Below are 21134 nucleotides of genomic sequence, written 5' to 3' on the forward strand. Positions count from 1 at the left end.
CTTGGGATTTGAGGATGATATTCAATACCATCCTTAGTGTGTCAACAACTCTTTCACAGGGGTCACCTAAGACTGTCAGAAAACACAAGTAGTTACATTATGATTCGTAATAGTAGCGTCACTATAGTTATGAAGTAGCAACAAAAATATTTTTTGTGGTTGGGGGTCACCACAACATGAGGAACTGTATTAAAGAGACAGCATTAGGAAGGTTGAGAAACACTGCTTTAGTGTATGCTTAATTTTCATTCTATTTCATTCTATTTTCTTTTGTGCAGGATGTCTGCCCTTCAGTCTGGGAAAGCATGAATGGGCAGAAGATCATGTGTCACATGTCTCTGTTCATAGGCATAATTATACTCTTTACATTAGGAATGAATATGGCTATACCTTCATGGTTAGAGAATTCTCACCTCTTCAGAGTAAAATGCCTTACATCAGCAAGTTGACTAAATGCCTAAGCCTTGAGAGATCAAAGGAGACAGCTGGGCATGTTGGCATTCAGGCAATCTAAGTTCTCAGGAGACTGGGGGAGGAGAAGAAAGAGTTTGAGGACATCTGGGATCAATAGTGAGACCTTGTCAGAAAATAAAAATGGAAAAACAAAAACCCACAGACTGTGATATTTTTCACAGAAATATCAAAAACTTTTAAAACAATAAGAGAAAACAAATTTTTCTGTTTTCTTTTTTTATTCGTGTGTGTGTGTGTGTGTGTGTGTGTGTGTGTGTGTGTGTGTGTGAGAGAGAGAGAGAGAGAGAGAGAGAGAGAGAGAGAGAGAGAGAGAGAGAGAGAGAGGTTCATACTATGTAGCATTGGTATTCACCATGTAAACCAGGCTTTACTTCAACTCACAGATACACCTATCTCTGTCTCTTAGCTTGGAAACCAGTTTTTTTTTTTTTAAATAAGCACATACACAAACAAAAAGCAAAAAGTAAATAATAAAAGAAAATTAGCAAAAAAAAAATGTGGGTGCTAAGTGTGATGGTTCACTCCCCCCGCCCCCAAGACAGGGTTTTGCTGTGTAGCTTTGGAGCCTGTCCTATAGACCAGGCTGGCCTTGAACTCACAGGGATCTGCCTGCCTCTGTCTCCCAAGTGCTGGGATTAAAGGCGTGCACTACCACGCCCCAACTTCACATCTTTAATGTCAGCACTCTGGAGGCCGAGACAGGTGGATCTCTTTCAGTTCAAAGCCAGCCTGGTCTACAGAAGGAATCCAGTACATCCAAGGCTAAATAGTGAGTGAAAAAATGAAAGAAGGAAAGAAAGAAGAAAGAAAGAAGGAAGGGAGGAAAGGGAGGTAGGAAGGGAGGGAGGGAGAGAGAAAGGAAGAAAGGAAGGAAGGAAGGAAGAATAAAAGGAAGGAAGGAAACCTGAGTTAGGAGAACAAAGAAATGGCTCATTGGCTAACAGTAGCTGCTATTCTTGCAGATAACCTTGGTTCCATTCCCAGTACTGACTAGAAATTCACAAGGATCTATAACTCTAGTTCAGGGGGCTCTGATGGCCACTCTGACCTGCAAGGGGACCAGACACACATATGGTACACACACATACCTGCAGGTTCTAACATAAATGACAAAATTAAATAAATCTTTATAAAAATATATGACCATAATGAAAAAATGAAACTACAATCATATGCTACTACATAGTTGTTGAAATGACTCATGTGAACACCTCACAACTTATAAAGTGTCAGGGAGGATGTGACAAACTGGTATGTGAAATACTTCAGGAGGAAATCTGAAACACACAGCCAATTAGAACTGAATCTGGTAACTTCTTAAAAACTTAAAACTTGGGCTGGAGAGAGGACTCAGTATTGAAGACCACTTGCTATTTTTGCAGAGGACCTGGGATCCATTTCCAGCAAACACACTGACTGGTTCACAACCATCTGTAACTCCAATTCTGGGCAATCCAATACCATTTTTACCAGGCATGTACTCAATGTACGTACAGATATGCAGAAAAAATACTTATGCCTGAAAAAACAACAAATACCTAAAGCATATGGGCTATACTCCTACATGAGAGCATAAGGTGCTACATAGAGCTGGTCCCCAACAAAACTAGTGACACTTAGGAACAATACAGTCAGGAAGACAATACAGCAAACAATTGTTTATTCCAGGAACTGCAACATTTAGTGAGAAAACAAGTGCAAACAAACAACTATAACAACAAAAACCATGTCTTATTTAAACTGAGACCACACTGTTCCTCCTCCATTCAAACTCAGTCACTTGGAAACTCCATTCCACACTGGTGCAGTCAAGAACACAGGGCTTGGCCTAGTGGTGGTGCATGTGTCTTTAATCTCAGCACTTGGGAGGCAGAGGCTGGCTGATCTCTGAGTTCGAGGCCAGCCTGGTCTACAGAGCTAGTTCCAGGACAACCTAGGCTACACAGAGAACTCTGCCTCAAAAAAGCAACCCTTCACCCCACAAAACATAAAAAAAAAACCAAAACAGGCCTTTCTTTTGCTAAGTTTCCTAGAAAACATTCATTTTTTGGGGGGAGGGGATAGGAAGATGGCAATAATTCTCATCTTTTTCCAATGTTCTTATTTGATGAGTAACTTTCAATGAATGACTCCCTCACAAAGGTCACTTTTAGGATAAATTTGGCCAATGGCTAAAGATTTTCTCTGCATTCACAGACCTATCTGAGTTGTGCATATGTTACTAATAAGAGCAGAAATTTGCTCAAAGGCTTTCCCAGAATCAGTGGGTTCATGATGCATCCCAGCACCGTGGCCTCTCCAGTTGAACAGGATGGAGGTGTGGGTGAAGGCTCCTCACAATTCAAACATTCTTGATTTTGGTCCAGTGAACGTTCCCTTGCATGTATATAGTAGATGAGGAAAACAATTTCCCATGTTCATGGCACTCAATACTTCTATTCAGTATGAGTCTTCTTGTGTCTAGAAAGTCCAGTCCTGTAGCAAAACACTTTCCCACATTCCTTGCACTCATGATGCTTTGTTGCAGTGTGAAATCTCTGGTGTTTAATGAGGATATACCTCACAGTAAAGCATCTCCCACATACATTACACTTAAAAGGTTTCCCTCTGCTGTGAACTTTTCGGTGTTTCACGAGATGTGAGTTCTTTTTAAAACTCTTCCCACATTGGCTGCACTCAAAAGGCCTCTCCCCAGTGTGCATTCGGGCATGATAAACGAGGCTGGATCTTTCTTTAAACAATTTTCCACACTCGCTGCACTTGTAAGGCTTTTCTCCAGTATGAAGTCGATTATGACGAATGAGGCTGGATTTGTTCATATACGATTCCCCACACTGGCTGCATTTATAAGGCCTTTCTCCAGTGTGAACTCTTTGATGCCCAACAAGGGAGCGACTATGTTTGAAATCTTTGCCACATTCACTGCATCTGAAAGGCTTCTCGCCAGTGTGAACTTTGACATGTTGATTCAGATCAGCCTTTTGGATGAAGGATTTCTCACAGTCACTGCACTTAAAAGGCTTTTCTCCAGTGTGTATCCTCCGGTGTCGAATAAGCAGAGACTTACAACTGAAGGATTTGCCACAGTCACAGCATTTGTAGTTCCTCTTCTCACTACGAATAGCCTTTTTTCTTTTAGTGCTCCTGGGTGGCTCCTCACTACCGTGAGTCACAGGATGCCCAAGAGGACCTGAGGGAGTCTGCAGGTCCATCCCACGGTCTGTGCTTTGTAAACTCTTCTGTGAAAAGTCACTTTTCTTGCACTCCACAGCTGGAATCCTGCTCCTTGCTCTCTGTAAGGATGTCTCAGTGCAGCCCAGCTGTGGTGGTGGGAGCATGGTCCCATTAAGCCCTGCTTCCACGGAAGTGTTCTGCTTACAAGGTATCTTTTCAACCACAATTCCTTTGCAGCAATCCAAACATAGAGAAACAATGATAAAGGATACATCGACTTGGAGGCAGCAACACCCACAAGGGATCAGTACCTGAGGTGTCTCATGAAACTTCCAGATGGGAAGGGCCTATTATGGTGATGAAGCTGAAGATCCCTGTCCCAGGAAACCTCATGAGCAACATCATGAGGATGGCATGCAGCACAAGGAGGGGTGGTGGGGACCTGAACTCCTTCCTTAGAAAATGGCTTTCTGCAGAGCCCCAATTGTTGGAGACTGTCCTGGTTGGGTTTTTTTTTTCTCTGCTTGGCACAAGCTAGGGTCATCTGAGAATAGGGGACCTCAACTGCAAAAGTGCCTCCATAAAATAATCAAGGGTTATTTCTTTTTATTAACATTGATGTAGGTGAGGCCAGCTCATCGGGGGTGGTGCCACCCCTGGTCAGGCGATCCCAGCTGAGCAAGCCATGGGGAGCAAGCCAGTAAGCAGTGTTCCTCCCTGGCCTCTGCTTCAGTTCTTGAGTTGAATTCCTGCCTTGAATTATTCTTAGTGATGAACCCATTACTTGGAAATGTAAGATGAAATAAATCCTTTCCTCTTCAAGTTGTTTTTGGTCATGGTTTTATCACAGTAATAAAAACTTTAAGACAGAGATGCTTAACTCAATGCAGAAGGCTGTGTCTATGGCCATTAAATACAACACCCAAAGAACCCATATTCAAGGACTGCTCAGGGGACTTGTGCCTACTAACAACACAATCAAGGAAATCCAGTGTTATATAGTGCTACAGGGGAGCAGGCAAAACACACAAGACTCACAGGAGAGAGAGAGTCCTGGCTCTGAAATAATAACAATGTCTGGTAGGCAACTGGGCAAACATAGGCAGATGGACTCTACCATGATCCTTTGCTCTGGCACCAAAACATCAGAACCAATAGAAAGATACTTCATATAAACCCATCCAGAGTGCATACATCAGCAACCTCCACCCTCCCAAATACCATCCACATACTTGGAGTCAGGAATCTCAGTGCAGGAATGAAGGGATCTGAAGACTCCAGCTGAGTGATGTTACGGGTCCCAGAAGGTATGAGTCCTAAAGTAAAGAGCAGGACAGGTGAATGTCCCATACCAAGTCAGAGTGATGTAACTCATGGCAATCCATAGGAAAGAAAACTAATGACAAAGACCCTTGGAGAGATCTTGCAAAAAAATCCACCAAATACTGTCCATATCAGTGTCACAATTCCTGCCACAGGCAGACCCAAGTCACCTAGAGGAAGAGAACAGTACCCAGGACATAGGAACGCTGTGTATTTACATTGTCGTGGAGAGGCCATCAGTGTGAACTCTTGAAGCTACTATAATCTTCCTGTATTTAGGAGAAAGAAGATGGTAGTGTACCCTGCCCATGTCTTTCACCTGTATTTCTACTCCAGGACAGTGGGGAAAGAGTCAGTGGTCCATGGGCCAGTTTGGGAAGAAGACATCTCTCTCTAGAAAAGAAGTCAAACCAGATGGTTGGTTGCTCTTACAGAATGTTGTGGGGGAGGCTTACCCAATGAGGACATGAGAACAAAGACCTCCATCATCACATGGTGGTAGAGACGCCTCTGAGAGTCATCAAGCAGTGTCCATTCCTCCCTCAAGAAGTAGATAGCCACGTCGTTAAAGGCCATACAACCCTGCCACAACAGAGATCATTGAGTCAATTTAACTTGACATCCCAAAGGCAGCCCCTTGCACTTAGCTTCCTTCTGCAGAGGGCACCAGGCTCTTCATCCATTGACATTCAGTCTCTTCTCAAGGTTGCAGTGAACACTATATTCAGCACCAGCCACAACAGATGAATGAAATTCACCCAGTCTTGATTTTGGTGTGGAAAGTTCCACCTTTCTACCAGACAATTTACATAGGTTCCTCCACATCATGCTAACCAAATTTGTGCAGATCTGAGTCACTGTTCTCCACTATAACCCTAGCATGTGAGCTGAGAGCCCATCTGTTCATTCTTTCAGTTATTATGTACATCATTTTTCACTCTTCATGTCCCTCCATTTCCCATTTTAGTATTCAAGACCACAGCTTCTCATCTACTGTACCACTCCCAACTGCTGCCTTCCACCACATCCAGCAAATCTCATGTACACCCCAGGACTTCTGAGTATTCCTTTTTTTTGGGGGGGGCGGTTGAGACAAGGTTTCTCTGTGTAGCTTTGGAGCCTTTCCTGGAACTCGCTCTGTAGCCCAGGCTGGCCTCGAACTCACAGAGATCCGCCTGTCTCTGCCTCCCGAGTGCTGAGATTAAAGGCATGTACTACCACCACCCAGCTTCTGAGCATTCCTAATCCATCCTACTTCCAGGCATTTTCTAATACTCATCACTGGAACTTGCATACCTCTGAATCTTAAGGAAGTGGCTTCCATAAATGGAACCTATCCATATAATTTTGTGCTCTGGACTCAGAGACCTTATATTCTATAATCATCTTCCATATAAATCAGATGGAAGGATAGGAGAATAGCAAGTAAAGACTCCCAAAGCATCGTAATCCCAGCCATCACTTATGAGGGAATTGAAGTGGCACCCTCCACTTACCTCTTTACAGTCAGTCGATGTCTTTGCTCCTACTGCAACCTGTGGATAAAGAAAGCTGTGAGTAAAGAGCAATGATGTTGGCATCCTGAAGGACCATCCAAGCCCCCCCTCATACCTCAGTCAGGCATATCTAAGCTGAGCTTCAGATCTCAGTGACGTCTCTTATTAACTGTGCCCTTAGACAAATCATCAGCTCCTCAATGTTGTCTTCTGGAACACGGGAATGAGAACGACACCCATTCCTTGACGGGAGTATTGTTGTACTACACTCAGTCCTACATCATGTCAAGTACTGTGTGCAGTCCTTCCTGGATGTATAATACTGTAGTCAAGACTTTTAGCACGAATGGGCACTGCCAGGCTGTTGTTATAGTTCCAGGGTTCACAGCTGGTTCAGATCAGTGCTTACTTTTCTCCTCTGGTGGCAATGCATAGCACCTTCCAGCACTATAAAAGAGTATTTTGTAGGGACGAAGCTTCCAGGTGAGTGCCAGTGTGACTTCTCTGTGTTTTATGACTCAAGTGTGATGGGTCTTCAGCAATAGGGTCTTACTGTCAAGTTCTGAAAAGTAGTGCACTGGCAATAGCCTGTAATGTTTGGTGGCCTATGAGACCTCACTGGCCAACAACTCCAAAAGTAGTAACCTGTTCTTGGCACTAGGATTCTTATTTGTTAGTCTGTAGTGTCTAGTCAGGGGTGGGGAGAACTATTTCCCAGTATACTGGTCAGTTCTGTCAACTTAAGAAAAACTTAGACATATCTAGAAACAGGGAATGTCAACTGAGAAATTGTCATCTGATTGTTCTATGAGCACGTGTATAGGGGATTTCCTTGATTAGTGATTGATGTGGGAGGACATAACCTACTGTGGACATTGCCACTCCTGAACAGGTGGACCTGCATAGTATAAAAGCAAGCTAAGGGCTGGAGAGATGCCTCAGAGGTTAAGAGCACTGGCTGCTCTTCCAGAGGTCCTGAGTTTAATTCCCAGCAACCACATGGTGGCTCACAATCATCTGTAATGAGATTTGGTGCCCTCTTCTGGCCTGAAGACATACATGCAGACAGAACGCTGTATACATAATAAATAAATAAATTTGATCTGAAGAAGAAGAAGAAGAAGAAGAAGAAGAAGAAGAAGAAGAAGAAGAAGAAGAAGAAGAAGAGAAGAAGAAAAGGAGAAGAAGAAGAAACAAGCTGAACAAGCTGAGCAAGCCATGGGGGAGCCTGCCAAAAAGCTACATTTCTCTGTGGTTTCTGTTTCAGTTCCTGCCTTGAGTCCTGCCCTAAGTATGTCAATGATGAACTATGAAATAGAAGTATAAGCCATTGTGATGGCTAGTTTTATGGCAACCTGACACAAGCTAAAGTTATCTGAAGGTAGGGAATCTTATGGAGAAAATGCCTCTATAAGATTGGCTGTAGGGAATTTTCTTAGTGATTTATAATAGAGAGCCCAGCCAATGGTGCCTGGTGCCCTGGGTTCTACAAGAAAGCAGTCTGAACAAGCCATGAGGAGCAAGCCTGTAAATAGCATCCCTCCATGACTTCTGCATCAGTTCCTGCTTTCCTGACCTGTTTGAGTTGCTGTGCTGACTTCCTTTAATGATGAAGTGCTGTGGAAGTGTGAGCCAAATAAACCCCTTCCTCCCTAAATTGCTTTGGTCATGGTATTTTGTCACAACAGTAGAAATCCTAACTAAGACATCCAAATAAACCCTTTCCTCCAAAGTTTGGTTTTGATCACAGCAAGAAAAAAAAGCACACCCCATTATAGAGAAATTGTGTGTATGTGTGTGTGTGTGTGTGTGTGTGTGTGTGTGTGTGTGTGTAAGCTTCTATAGTAGGGGGTTTCTATGTGATCTTTTTATTTGTTTGCTCATTTTTTTTTATTTTTTTTTCTTTTTGAGACAGTATCTCTCTACATTGACAGATCTGGCTGTTCTGGGACTCACTATGTAGACCTGGCTGGCTTCAATCTCACAGAAATCCACCTGCCCCTGCCTCCTGAGTGTTGAGATTAAAGGCATGAGCTACCACATCCATCTCCCATATGATTTCTCAAAAAGTCTTCAGTGCTATTTATCTCTCCCCAATCCCCTCTCTACCCTTACCTCCCACCCTCACCTCAATTTAACCTTTATTGTTCCATTATTCCCTTGTCCCCTTTATGTACCTTTATACTACTACATACTATCTTTCCCCCACCTTGAAAGCCCCCCACGCCCATTCCCCAACCTCCAAATTTAACACAAACATCTGAAGATCCAAAGTTAGCGTTCAAAAATGAGAGAAACCATACAACATTTCTCTTTCTGGACATGGGTTGCCTTACTCCAAATGACTGTTTCCCACTCCATCTCTTTACCTGTGATTTTCATAATTTTGTTTTTTCTTAACAGTGGGATAATATTCAATTGTGTGAATGTACCACATTTTCATTGTCCAGCATCAGTCAAGGAACATCTAGGCTGTTTCTATTTCTGGTATTGTGAACAGAATAGCAAGGGACATGGATTTACTCATCAACCACTTTCTGATTGGATTTAAGTCCTGCCTCACAAGATGAACTCCAATCCTGACACCATTCTAGGGCCAAGAATCTCTGTCTATGCAGGTCCAAGGCCCTGGAGGAAAATATACTATCATTCTGCTCCATGGACATGGTGTGTTAAACTGATTCTCAGTGCCTTATTGTTACACCCAGTGCCATATTGTTACATCAATCATCTCTCAACCCTCATCAGAGAAGTTTCTCTTTGCAGAAAATGGTAATCAATACAATGACCCACAACTAGGCAAGATGCAGAGAATAAGAGATTTTGGAATGCTTAGCCCTGCACTGACTCGCCTTCCCATGGCTTAGGAGTCACCGGGAAAGGGGGAGTGATGGAAAGAATGTAAGGGTCAGAGGTAGCCGATAACTACAAGGAAACAGCAAGGCAGCTGCATGTATGAACTCACGACAATTGTGATAGCATACACAAGAGCTGGGCATAGTCAAGCCAGACCATGGAAAGGGTCCTTAGACACCAAGTCCTACTCTTTACCAAAGAGCTCTTGTCGCTGATAGCTTTTGGGAGAGCACGAGTCAGTTTTCTTTAAGAGTACAGTTCTTGGTAAGTCAACCAAACTCCAGTAGAAGGCTATATATATACCCAAGAATATATAGCTAACACAAATTGAACTTGATGGTTTGGATAGGGAAGCAGGTAGGTCTGGGAGGACCTAGAGGAGGGGATGAATATGATTAAAAGACAGTGAAAGAAATTCTCAAAGAACTAATCATTTCCCCCTCAAAACCAAATATGTGGGTATGCTTTTATAAACCATGCATTTGATTTATATACACTTATTTAAGAATGTGATTTTTGGGGCCCGAGAGATGGCTCAGCTATTACGAACACTGGTTGCTCTTTCATAACAGAAGACCTAGGTTTGATTCCCAGCATTCACATGGTAGCTCACATTGTAATGCCAATCCCAGGGGATCCAATACCTTCTTCTGGACTCTGCAGGCACCAAGCACACAAGTGGTGCACAGACAGACAGACATGCAGACAAAACACTCATACACATAAAAACAAGTGAGAAAGCAATCAGATTAAAGAATGTGATACTTAATGCACTAGGCTTTAATCAAATGCAGAATGTGTTTTCAAGCAATTGTTAAGTGCTCATAATAATGTTATTTCCATGCTGTTTTAATCACCCATTTATGTGTGATTCTTGACCAAATACTGTTTCAACAGGTACTCATCAGATCAGAGTGAATAAACACAGAGCCTGAGAAATCAGGCTCTAGAATTCAGCTAACTGGCTGGTGTGTACCCCAAGGAGGGAATTCTGCTAGGGTCCTTTCATAGGGACAGGGGATCATTCCTCTGCATAAGGCTGAGGAGGTGAGGCACAGATGGGCTACGTGCCAAGTGCATGACTGACCTTCCTTTTCTCCACAGGGAGTGGCAATGAAAGCCCAACGAGCCGAATCTATCTCACCAATAGCCACGTCTCAATCACAATGCAGAATCCTCACAGTCCAGGAATGTCCAGTCCTGCAGCCACCAGTCAATACCACATCAGATCACAGGACTCCATCCTTGGAGCTGGCTGTGGCTCAGCTGTGTAGTACCAGCCACCAGTCAAGGATTGGGGATGAGGCTCAATATAGAGGGCTTGATAACTATTCATGAGACCCTGGGTTCCACTCTCAGGACCATAAAGTAATAATAAACCTTCAGCTTTTCTTCCTCTGCCCAGATCTGAGTCGATTAGGGAAACAGTAGTGACAGACAGCAAAGCAGACACTCACCCCAGGCAGTGATGACCCAGACTGGGCAATCTGGAACGAGAGAACCTTGGCAGGTCCCCAAGGGGAAACTTGACCCAGTCTATAGTGATTTCTTTCTTGGGGAGGGAAAAATGTGAGATATGAGGACCTGTAAAATTAATCCAAGTCTGGGTTGGCAGAATGGTTTGGTGGGTAAATGATCTCGCTAAAGAAAAATCAGATGATCTGAGTTGAATTCCCAGATCCCACATGAAGGTGGATGGAGAGAAACAAATCAACAAAAATTGTCCTGTGTCCTTTGTACTTGTGCCAAAGCATGCATGGACCCTCCTGCCCCCAAACACACACATACATAAGGGCAAACACAATATATATATATATATACATGCTTTTAAAGAAGAAAGATTGGGGCCAGCGTGGTGACCCATGCCAGAGAGGAGCAAACCTCTTTGAGTTCAAAGCCAGCCTGGTTCATGTAACAACTTCCAGACCAGCCAGGGCTACACAGTGAGACCCTGCCTCAAACAAAAAGAGAAAACGGGAGGCAGTGAAGGGAGTGAGGGAGAGAGGAAGGGAGGGAGGGAGGGAGGGAGGTAATAAATGAAGGTAGGTAAGTTGGTTGTTCAAGTAGTGGACCATGCGGGCACACGTCTGTAATCCCAGCGTCTGGGAGGCTGTAACAGGAGGATTATGAGTTTGAAGCCAGTCTGTGCTTCATGAGATCCCGTCTTCAAACACACCAGAACCCAAACCAAAGAGCTGCTCAGGCTTCTGTGGTCCCGCACATGTCTTACACTCACAAATCTTCCCAGGCTCGTTAGAGGACGTGCCTGAGAACCCTTTGCCAAGCCTTCACTAACTCTAGGACCGGAGGTGTGATCACGTGGTACGCACCTGTGCCTGGGCTCCCTGCCCAGCCACCGCAGCCTGACTCTGTTGGACAGCTGGATCCATAGACATGGCTGTCCTCTCTAGACGCGCAACCTGTCACACGGGATCGTCGCAGACTTCAAACCCGTCTGGGTGCTAGTGCACAAAGCCTCGCTCCTCTCAAGCCGCCTCTTCCTGGACAACGAGGTGTAAAAAAAAAAAAAAAAAATCAGTTTTCCACTGATCTGACACGAGCATCCAGGAGAACAATCACTTGCCCACAGCCACTAAGTCCCAATGCCTTTTTGTCTTGTCTTTTTTTTTTTTTTTTCTTTTCTTCTTTTTGTTAAAGCCCGCGGAAGCACCAGTTTTCATTGGCTGAGCCCTTCTGCGCTATCTCTTCTGGGTAATGTAGTTCGGACAACATGCACCCTGGAAACAAGGATATAGCCAAAGAGATGGAAGCTATAGAAGCGGTATGCAAAGAGTTAAAGGGACTTCTGCAGACACTGTAGTGGTTCCAGATGCGCCAGTGTTTCCATTTCCCTGATCATCAAGGCCACAGTAAGGCGGATTCCTGGGTCTGAATTGGGTATGCATTCCCAAATTTCCCTTCGCATCAGAATGCTCTGCTTAAAAGCCAATGGTGACAATGTCGTATCTGGTGTGTAAAAATGTGAAAACAGTCCAAATTCTGGAAACAAGTCTCCGCGATTCCAAGATGCACTTTTTTTTTTTTTTTTTTAACAATCAGCAAGAGCATTTAATTCTCAAGAGTAAGAGAAATGCAAAGGCACAATGGCAAAATGGCAACCTCAAGAGAAGCTCGCAGGCACCTTTTATACATAGCTAAAGGAATTCTAGAAGCAGTTAGGTCATCCTATCTATGATTGGCTTAAGCAAGGGACAACTATGTTAATACACTTCTAATTGGCTAGGGCTATAGTTTTACCATCTTTGGGCAAGTTTGGTCAATCAAGTTCCAAGGGGGCGGAGGTAGAAGATTTGTCCCTTTGGACATTCGGTCATTTTGGTCATTGCCATGAGATACTGTAGGGGATGGCCCAGGCTTGGTATGTGCTATCTCCTCTGTCCCTGCTGTCAGCGGCATTGAAGATTGAATGTTCATTGTTTGTGACTCTTTCAGAAACTGCTTGCTCAGTCTCAGGAAACTGAAACTGAGGCCTGATCTCTGACAGAAGACTGAGTGTCTGCTTAGCTCTCTCAGTGAATCTACTTCTAGTCCAGAGGTTTGAGGTAGGAACCAAGATGCACTTTCCTTTTCTCCTGCACCCATATTCCTGTCTTTTCTCATGGGCCTAGGAGGTGTCCATTACAGCAGAGCAAAAAAGACAGATCCATAAGCCAGCACACACACACACACACACACACACACACACACACACACACACACACACACACACATACACACACACTCATACACGGTCCCCTGCATCCTTTCCTCTTCCACATTACCACCATCCCACTGTTTCTGAATTCAGAACCAACTCCCCACAGATGGGCAGGGTGCTGCCACTGCTGTGGATAGAAGAAATGCTAAAACTTCATTTTATATTATTCTGTTGCCTTGGACTCCACTATGATTTCTTCGATTCTCCTGACTCTCATCTCTGTATGAAGTAATGATCAACCTCTACAGATTTAAGGAGACTCCAGAAGACAAGAGCTAATGAAATATTCCTCACTCTGGAACATCCTGGAACTGGATGGTGAGTGTTGATTCTGGAAAGAGTGGGAATCAACATTGTTACTATGTGATATGGTAGAGAAAGGTCTAACATTTTTGTTCTTCCTGCAATGCTCGTCATATCCAGCCTCCTTTCTGTTAGACCACCGTGTGCTATGAGGAAGAGCTGATAATGAGGTGTGACTGGCATAGTAAAGCATTGGGACAGTGAGTGGGAAGCCTCCCTTTCTTAAATCAAACAGGAGATAAATCATTAAGTTGGGTATGGTAGCAACAGGTCTTTTATCTCAGTACTCAGGAGAGGCAGAAGCCCGAGATCTCTGTGAGGATAGCCTGGTGTACATAGTGAGCCTCAGGCCAGCTAGGGCTATATAGGAAGACCTTGTCTCAAAAACAACAACAATAATAATAATAGATAAATCATTGTCTTGAAACACATTAGAAAAGTAGATTCTAGACTACTCTTCTCATCTGAGCCATAAAGTGGAGCTGGCCACCATGGCATGGACTTTCATAGATGAATCTGATATGAATGTTATAAAATATGGTCATAGCAAAATTCATAGTAAAATCTGCAGGAAGATCAGAATCCAGAGATAAGAGGATATCACCTAGAGAGATTAACACAGACAGTAGGGAAAATGATAAAGACACCAACAGATTGACTATAAAATATCCAGTGAGTCCATCTCTCGGGAATTTTTCAGGTATGTGGGGGAGCACCAACGAGCCTTGGGGGCTGCTCCAGTGCAACTGGCTGAACCTGAAGACTATCTACTAGCAACAACAACAACAACAACAACAACAACAACAACAAAATCAGTTGCAGGGAGTTGGAGAGTTGGTGCACAGATCAAGAGCACTTGCTGATCTTGCAGAGGACCCCGATTTGATTCCCAGCACCCCCTTGGTAGCCCCTAACTGTCTGTTACTCCAGTTCCAGGGGATCCAATGCCCTCTTCTGACCTCTGAGGGCACCAAGGAACCAGACATGTACATGGCTCATATACAATACATATATTCAGGTAAAACACTCAGACACATGAAATGATAAAATAAATGAATCTAAAATATTTTTTTAATACAATGTAAAAACTTCTCAGGAACATTTCATTGAATGTGCAAGCACATTAAAATACAGGAATAGATTTTGAAGGGGGTTTAATGTTGCTACAGGATTAAACAAATGGGCTATATAAACAGGTATGTATGTGTAGAATTGTAAGAACACCGTCATAGTAGAAATAACACACTACTTACTTTTCATTGTCATTTTCTTCATATAAAATTGTCTCTTTGCTATATTCACATATCTCCTTGAATTTGTGCAATATATTCCAGGACACAGCCTTAAAAACAAGTTGGGTTGAATACATTCAGTGAGTTTTCTCCATAAGCTTCAGTGTCCTGCTTTTGTGAGGGGGACCCCACAGGTGGTCACAGCAGGGAAGTGAACCACGAAAAGGTGCTAATGAAAACTCAATTAGATTGACTATCCACCTGGGTCAAGACATCAAGGAGGCTGATCTCAGGCTGTGTATTCCCAACAAATTTAAACACTTTAATTTGAAAAAAAAAAAAAAGTTTTCCCTGGTGCACAAGGAATCGTATTTACATTGGAACTTGACTCATGGTACATGTCATTTCTTCCCAAAAAATGGCTTCTAGTGATAGGCTACCTGTACTAGTTTAAGGCCCTAAGGAAGGGTCTGGCCTGGGTCTCGGTCATACAGATAGCATAGAGGTCATTTTTGGGCTATTAGCCACCTCTGGTCCTGGTTGTGGGAGCTTGGTGGAGCCTCTTTCTATATAGATAACATTAGGGTCATTTAGACTACTAGGTATCTCTAGTCCTGGTTGTAGGAGCTTGATATGGCCTGACCCAACAGATGATGCAGATCACCAGGCTATTAATTACTCCCAATTCCTAGCTTTCTGGAAAAACAGGTTTTATGTCCTTCCCTTTGAAAGAACAATCCTGGGTGCTTTATATTCTTGAGTTCCCTGGAGATCTGTGGGCACAAAGACCCTTGTACCCCCAACATCCTTGAACTCTTTTTTTTTTTTTTTTTTTTGGTTTTTTCAAGACAGGGTTTCTCTGTGTAGCTTTGCGCCTTTCCTGGAGCTCACTTGGTAGCCCAAGCTAGCCTTGAACTCACAGAGATCCGCCTGGCTCTGCCTCCCGAGTGCTGGGATTAAAGGCGTGCGCCACTAACGCCCGGCCACCCTTGAACTCTTAATCTACCTCTTTTCTTTCTTTGAGTGTGTGTTTAATTGCTGTTTTTGGATAAGGTCCTGTGTAGCCTTGGGTCAACCAAACTTTCATTGTAGCTAAGGATGACCTTGAACTCCTGGTGCACCTGCCTCTGCTTCTTGAGTGTGTGGTCCACCCCTTTGGGGTGGTGTTGATAGAGCTCAAACTCCAAGGTGTGCACATACTAGGCAAGATTGAGTCTACCAGCAGAGTTCTGCGTCCAGCCATTCCCAGTAGGTTTTGACATCAACATCATGTTGCAATATGCTTGAAGTATTGGGGTTTATTGATTTGTTAGTGAGTTGGTGTGTGAGTGGATGACCACGTGTTTGCATCTCCGAGTTTGCAGCTGAATAATGGGGGACTGTAGATGTAACCAACTGTCTTATTAAACCAATGCAAAGAACCAGTTGCAAAGAAGAAAGCCAAGAGATCAGAGCTAAAAGCTAAAACCTTACCCTTCCTCCTGCATTGGTAGCTCTCTCCCAATGAGAGCTACTTCCTGTGTTAAAGTCTTTATAAAGACTTTCTGTTCTGCCTTCTCATTGGTTGTAAACCCAACCACATGACCGCCTTGTCACTGCCTGTCTGTATAGACCTCCAGGTCTTCTATGGTTGGTATTGAGATTAAAGGCGTGTGTATCCAATGCTGGCTGTATCCCTGAACACACAGAGACTTACCTAGCTCTGCCTACCAAGTGCTTGGATTACAAGTGTACGCCACCACCGCCTGGCTTTCCTATGGCTTGCTAATAGCTCTGACCCCCAGGCAACTTTATTTATTAACATACAAATAACATTTTAATACAAATAAAATATCACCATAGGGGACAGAACAAGGTCTCAGATCCCACAGAACTGGAGCAGCAGAGGTTTACACGAAGCCAAGTTTGATATATGTGGGTATTGGGACTGGAACACCAGTCATCACGGTTGCTAAACAGACACGGAAGTTTATTTTCCTACCTCTGAGGGTACCAGGCCCTGGGCCATTGATACACAGCTTCTGCTTAGGATCCCACTGAAGGTTGGGTTCAACATGGAGCAACAAAAGGGAAATGGACAAATGGACTCCATCAAAGCTCGGTGTTTGCATGAACTATGAACCAAAGGTTGAGGGGCCCCCAGCTGGATCAGGCCCTCTGAATAAGTGAGACAGTTGATTGGCTTGATCAGTTTGGGAGGAAACTAGGCAGTGGGACCGGGTCCTGTGCTCATTGCATGAGTTGGCTGTTTGAAACCTGGGCCTTATGCAGGGACACTTGGCTCTGTCTGGGAGGAGGGCACTGGACCTGCCTGGACTGAGTCTACCAGGTTGATCACAGTCCTCGGGGGAGGCTTTGCCCTGGAGGAGGTGGGAATGGGGGGTAGGCTGGGGGTAAGGGGAGGGTGTGGGAGGGGGGAGAATAGGGAACCTGTGGCTGATATGTAGAACTGAATGGTATTGTAAAATAAAATTTAAAAAAAATTATTAAAAAAAGACTAATAAATAATATAATAGAAAAAAAAAGCTCGGTGTTTGACATAGAGGCACTCCTCTCAACCAGCTAAATCACACGAGGCCCTCCACATCCTGCCTCCCAAGTATAATCAGGGTTCGGTTACCGCTCTCCATCATCCTGGAGGCCATGTACGAGTACTCCTTCTCAACATGCACGTCTCTCTTGTACTGCACCTCTACTTCCATCTTGGTATAGAAGGTCCAGCTCAGGCTACTGTTCAAGTGTTAATCTACACTTTCCAGTTTTTCCAGTGCAATGGACACCTAACGTGGTCTGAGCATTCCCAATTCGTCACATCCAGGCATTAAAAAAAAAAACAACAACAACTTGAATTTATGTATGAGTGTTCTATCTGCATGTGAGTGTTCTAGCTGCATGTATGCCTGTACGCTAGAAGAGGGCATCAGACTCCATTATAGGTGGTGGTGAGCTGCCATGTGGTTGCTTGGAATTGAACTCAGGACATCTGGAAAAGCAGCCAGTGCTCTTAACAGCTGATCCATCTCTCCAACTCCCCATATCCAGGCATTTTTTAAAGTTCACCATAGGAACTTTAATACCTCTGAATCTCAGGACAGGAGTTGCGTAAATGGGAAACTCTCCGTATAATCCCTGCTGTTGACTCACTGGCTTTACGTTCTGTGATTGCCCTTCCATGGAAATCAGATGGAAAGACAGAGAAAATAGCAAGGAGAGAGTCCCAGGACACTACAGGACCAGAGCTAACTTGTTAAGTGGGAATTGAGGAGTGTGAGTTCCTGAGGCATCCTCCACTTATCTCTTCATGGCTGGTAGGCATCTTTGCATTAAAAAGAATCTATGATAAAACAAGGATAACAATGATGCTGGCATTACCAAAGACCATCCAAGCCCTCCCTCTTATGTGCAGGCTGATATAACTAAACCATCTCACTTCTCAGTGAGGTCTCCTACTGTGTGCTCTTGAACAAGGCAACAAGCTCCTACATGTTATCCCCTGGAATACAGTGATAAAAATAGCACCCTTACATTAAAAGGAGTATTACTGTGTCAAATTCAGTCCTGTGTGTTATGTACTTGGTTAGTGAATGAAAAAAATAAAATAAAAAGGAAACGACATGACAGCTCCTAGGTATGCTGGAGAAGAAGTGTTACTGTAGAAGTGAGGGAGAGCATAGCCAGAGGCAGAGACAAGAGTGAACACAAGCCTGAGCCTGGCCATGTAAAGAGAAGGGAGAGGGGAGAGAAGCTGCCCACCAAAAGGAGTGTCCTGGGCCAAGAGACTGGCCAAGATCATGGTATAGCCAAATTGGCTACTTATATAGGGGCTAGAGGAGCTGGGGGTAGGGGGAGGGAAGCCCAGCCCAATATCTGGGCTGGAGAGTTCAGGGTAGGGGCCGGGGTATGCCAGCCTGGAGGGTCCTCTGAGAGCTAGAGACAGAGGGGAGCTGGGAGAACCAGGAGGCCAGCTTCTGCTTTGATATGTTAATGGACACCTCAGCTATTTGTCCCAGGTTAGAGACCTCTACCTGTACACATAATTGGATTTCTATCAAGAATTTCAATACAAATAATCAGCCAGGTTTGGGAAATGTATGGTTTATTTTACATACATTTAATTTAGAATGTGATATCTAGCAATTACATTTTCCTCAAGGTCGGGTGTGGTGGCACATACCTTTAATCTCAGCACCCTTGGAGACAGAATCAGGTAGGTGTCTGTGAGTTGAAGGCCAACTTGGTCTACACAGCCCTTGCAAACTCCAAGACAGCCAGGGAGGGCTTCAGAATCAAACATTTCATTAAAAAAAAATCTTTTAAGTGCTGAATATTTTCAAGCAATTGTTAAGTGCTCATAATAATGTTATTTCCATGCTGTTTTAATCACCCATTTATGTGTGAATCTTGACCAAATACTGTTTTAACAGGTACTCATCAGATCAGAGTGAATAAACACAGAGCCTGAGAAATCAGGCTCTAGACTTCAGCTAACTGGCTGGTGTGTACCCCAAGGAGGGAATTCTGCTAGGGTCCTTTCATAGGGACAGGGGATCATCCCTCTGGATAAGGCTGAGGAGGTGAGGCACAGATGGGCTACTCGTGCCAAGTGCATGACTGACCTTCCTTTTCTCCACAGGGAGTGGCCATGAAGGCCTGCTGAGCTGAATCTATCCCACCAATAGCCATGTGTCAATCACAATGCAGAATCCTCACAGTCCAGGAATGTCCAGTCCTGCAGCCACCAGTCAGAAGGTGCCTACATCAGTTGTTGCACCTAAGAAGAGAGGCAATACTTATGGGTTCCAAAGATTTCAATATTTCATCATATAACCAGTCACTGATCAATCAGGGCTACAGAGCAAGGATTCGGGCCTTATTTCTCCTGACAGCCCTGAGTAGGGGCAGAAGTGGGGGGGGCAAGAGGGGGGTATAGGGGGTGGGGGAGTTCATGAGCACAAAATTTACAAACATTGGTTGCCAAGTTTTTGACCAATCAGGATTTAGAGATCGGGGCTTCCTTGAATGTCCCATCATTGTCAACCGATAGATATACAATGCAAGCCTTTCAGTTCAACCAATCAGATTCATTTGTTCTTTCTGTGGTTAGGAAGGGCCATAATGTTTCTAGAGAACTAAAGATGCATAATGACTATTTCTCAGCTCCCCTAAGGCTTGGGAACCTGAACTTTGTTTTACTCTAAAGGTAAAATGGAGTCTGAAGTCAAAGGGGCAGTACTTAGGCGAAAGTGTTTTTTGTTTGTTTGTTTGTTTTTTTGGCCATAGCAGCTTCTTTATTAACTCTGTGGGGCATTTACCCACCACCCCCACAGCTTCCCAGAGTTTTCTTGAGTGCGAGCAGCAGGAAATATTAGATAGAAGGATTTATAGCGGAGAATCTTGCGGAGATAAACAGAAAATAAAGGATAGCCTCGAGAGGGCCTGGAACCTATTCCAACGGGCCCCGACTGTCTCTGGTCCAGGGTTTTTATAGAGACGCCAAGGGGTGGAGCAAAAGACCTCCTTCCCCAGCACAGCCAAGTGCAGGCCATCTCAGACACCTGCACTCAGGCCTGTGGTCCTGATCATCCTCTATTCGGACCTGCTGGGTAAAGCCACGAGGAACCCCAGAACGGGCTCCCACAATTAACCAATGAGAGCTACACATATTCATAGCATACAGGAAGACCATCCCACAGCACTTCCCCTTTTCTGTCCAATCAAAAAGGAGTGTTTTCATTTTACCATAGTAAAATTGCATATAACAAGAGTTATCAAGCAAGAATTACAGTTACAATATTTAGTCTATTTGTATTTGTCAAAATTAAAGAAAATACTCTATCATCTATCCTATCTTTGTGAGTCTAAAGTTTCATATCTAATTGATCTTTTATCATAACTAAGGAAAACTATAATTGTAACTACCTAGTCTTCAACCACATCAAACCCCAGAAGGATATAATGTTACCCGAGTAAACAGGAAGTGCATTGTAAGCAACACAAAGGTGCTTTTGCCTGCTCCCTTCACAGCGGAGGAAGTCCTACTCGCCAGTTCCTTCTCTCCTCTCATTTCAATCAAGCCCACTTAAAACGACGACAACAACCACAACAAAATCATGTTTTAAAACTTATTTATTTATTTATTTTGTTTTTTTGAGACAGGGTTTCTCTGTGTAGCTTTGGAGCCTGTCCTGGAACTCACTCTGTAGCCCAGGCTGGCCTCGAACTCACAGATATCTGGCTGCCTCTGCCTCCCGAATGCTAGGATTAAAGGCGTGGGCCACCACCACCCAGCTAAAAAAATTTTTTTTTATTTTATATGTATGAGTGTCTGCTTGCATGTATGTATTTGTGGCACATGCCTGGAGGCTTTGTGGAGGCCAGAAAAAGGCATCAGATGTCATGAAGCTGGAGTGACCCAGTCGACTTGGCAACTGACTGAACCTAGATCCTTGGAAAGAACAAGTGCAGCTGGGTTTGGGTGTGGTGGTGCACACCTTTAATCCCAGTATTCCAGAGGCACCGGAAAAAAAAAAAAAGACTAAGCTGGGTGTGGCACTGACC

General features: G+C 43.9%; 1 pseudogene across 1 annotated transcript; it reads right to left on the bottom strand.

The window, feature by feature from the left end:
- Positions 1 to 1928: 1928 nt before the first annotated feature.
- LOC102920940 (uncharacterized) lies at positions 1929 to 17278 on the bottom strand (annotated as a pseudogene). The gene is made up of 6 exons (XR_013052198.1): positions 17197 to 17278; positions 11654 to 11824; positions 6468 to 6506; positions 5427 to 5553; positions 4881 to 4964; positions 1929 to 3877 (listed from the first exon to the last, which is right to left on the bottom strand). The product of XR_013052198.1 is annotated as an uncharacterized LOC102920940 (transcript).
- Between the last annotated feature and the right edge of the window lie 3856 nt (positions 17279 to 21134).

The sequence above is a fragment of the Peromyscus maniculatus genome, chromosome 1 (genome assembly GCF_049852395.1).
Source record: "Peromyscus maniculatus bairdii isolate BWxNUB_F1_BW_parent chromosome 1, HU_Pman_BW_mat_3.1, whole genome shotgun sequence".
In the NCBI taxonomy this organism is placed as follows: domain Eukaryota; kingdom Metazoa; phylum Chordata; class Mammalia; order Rodentia; family Cricetidae; genus Peromyscus; species Peromyscus maniculatus.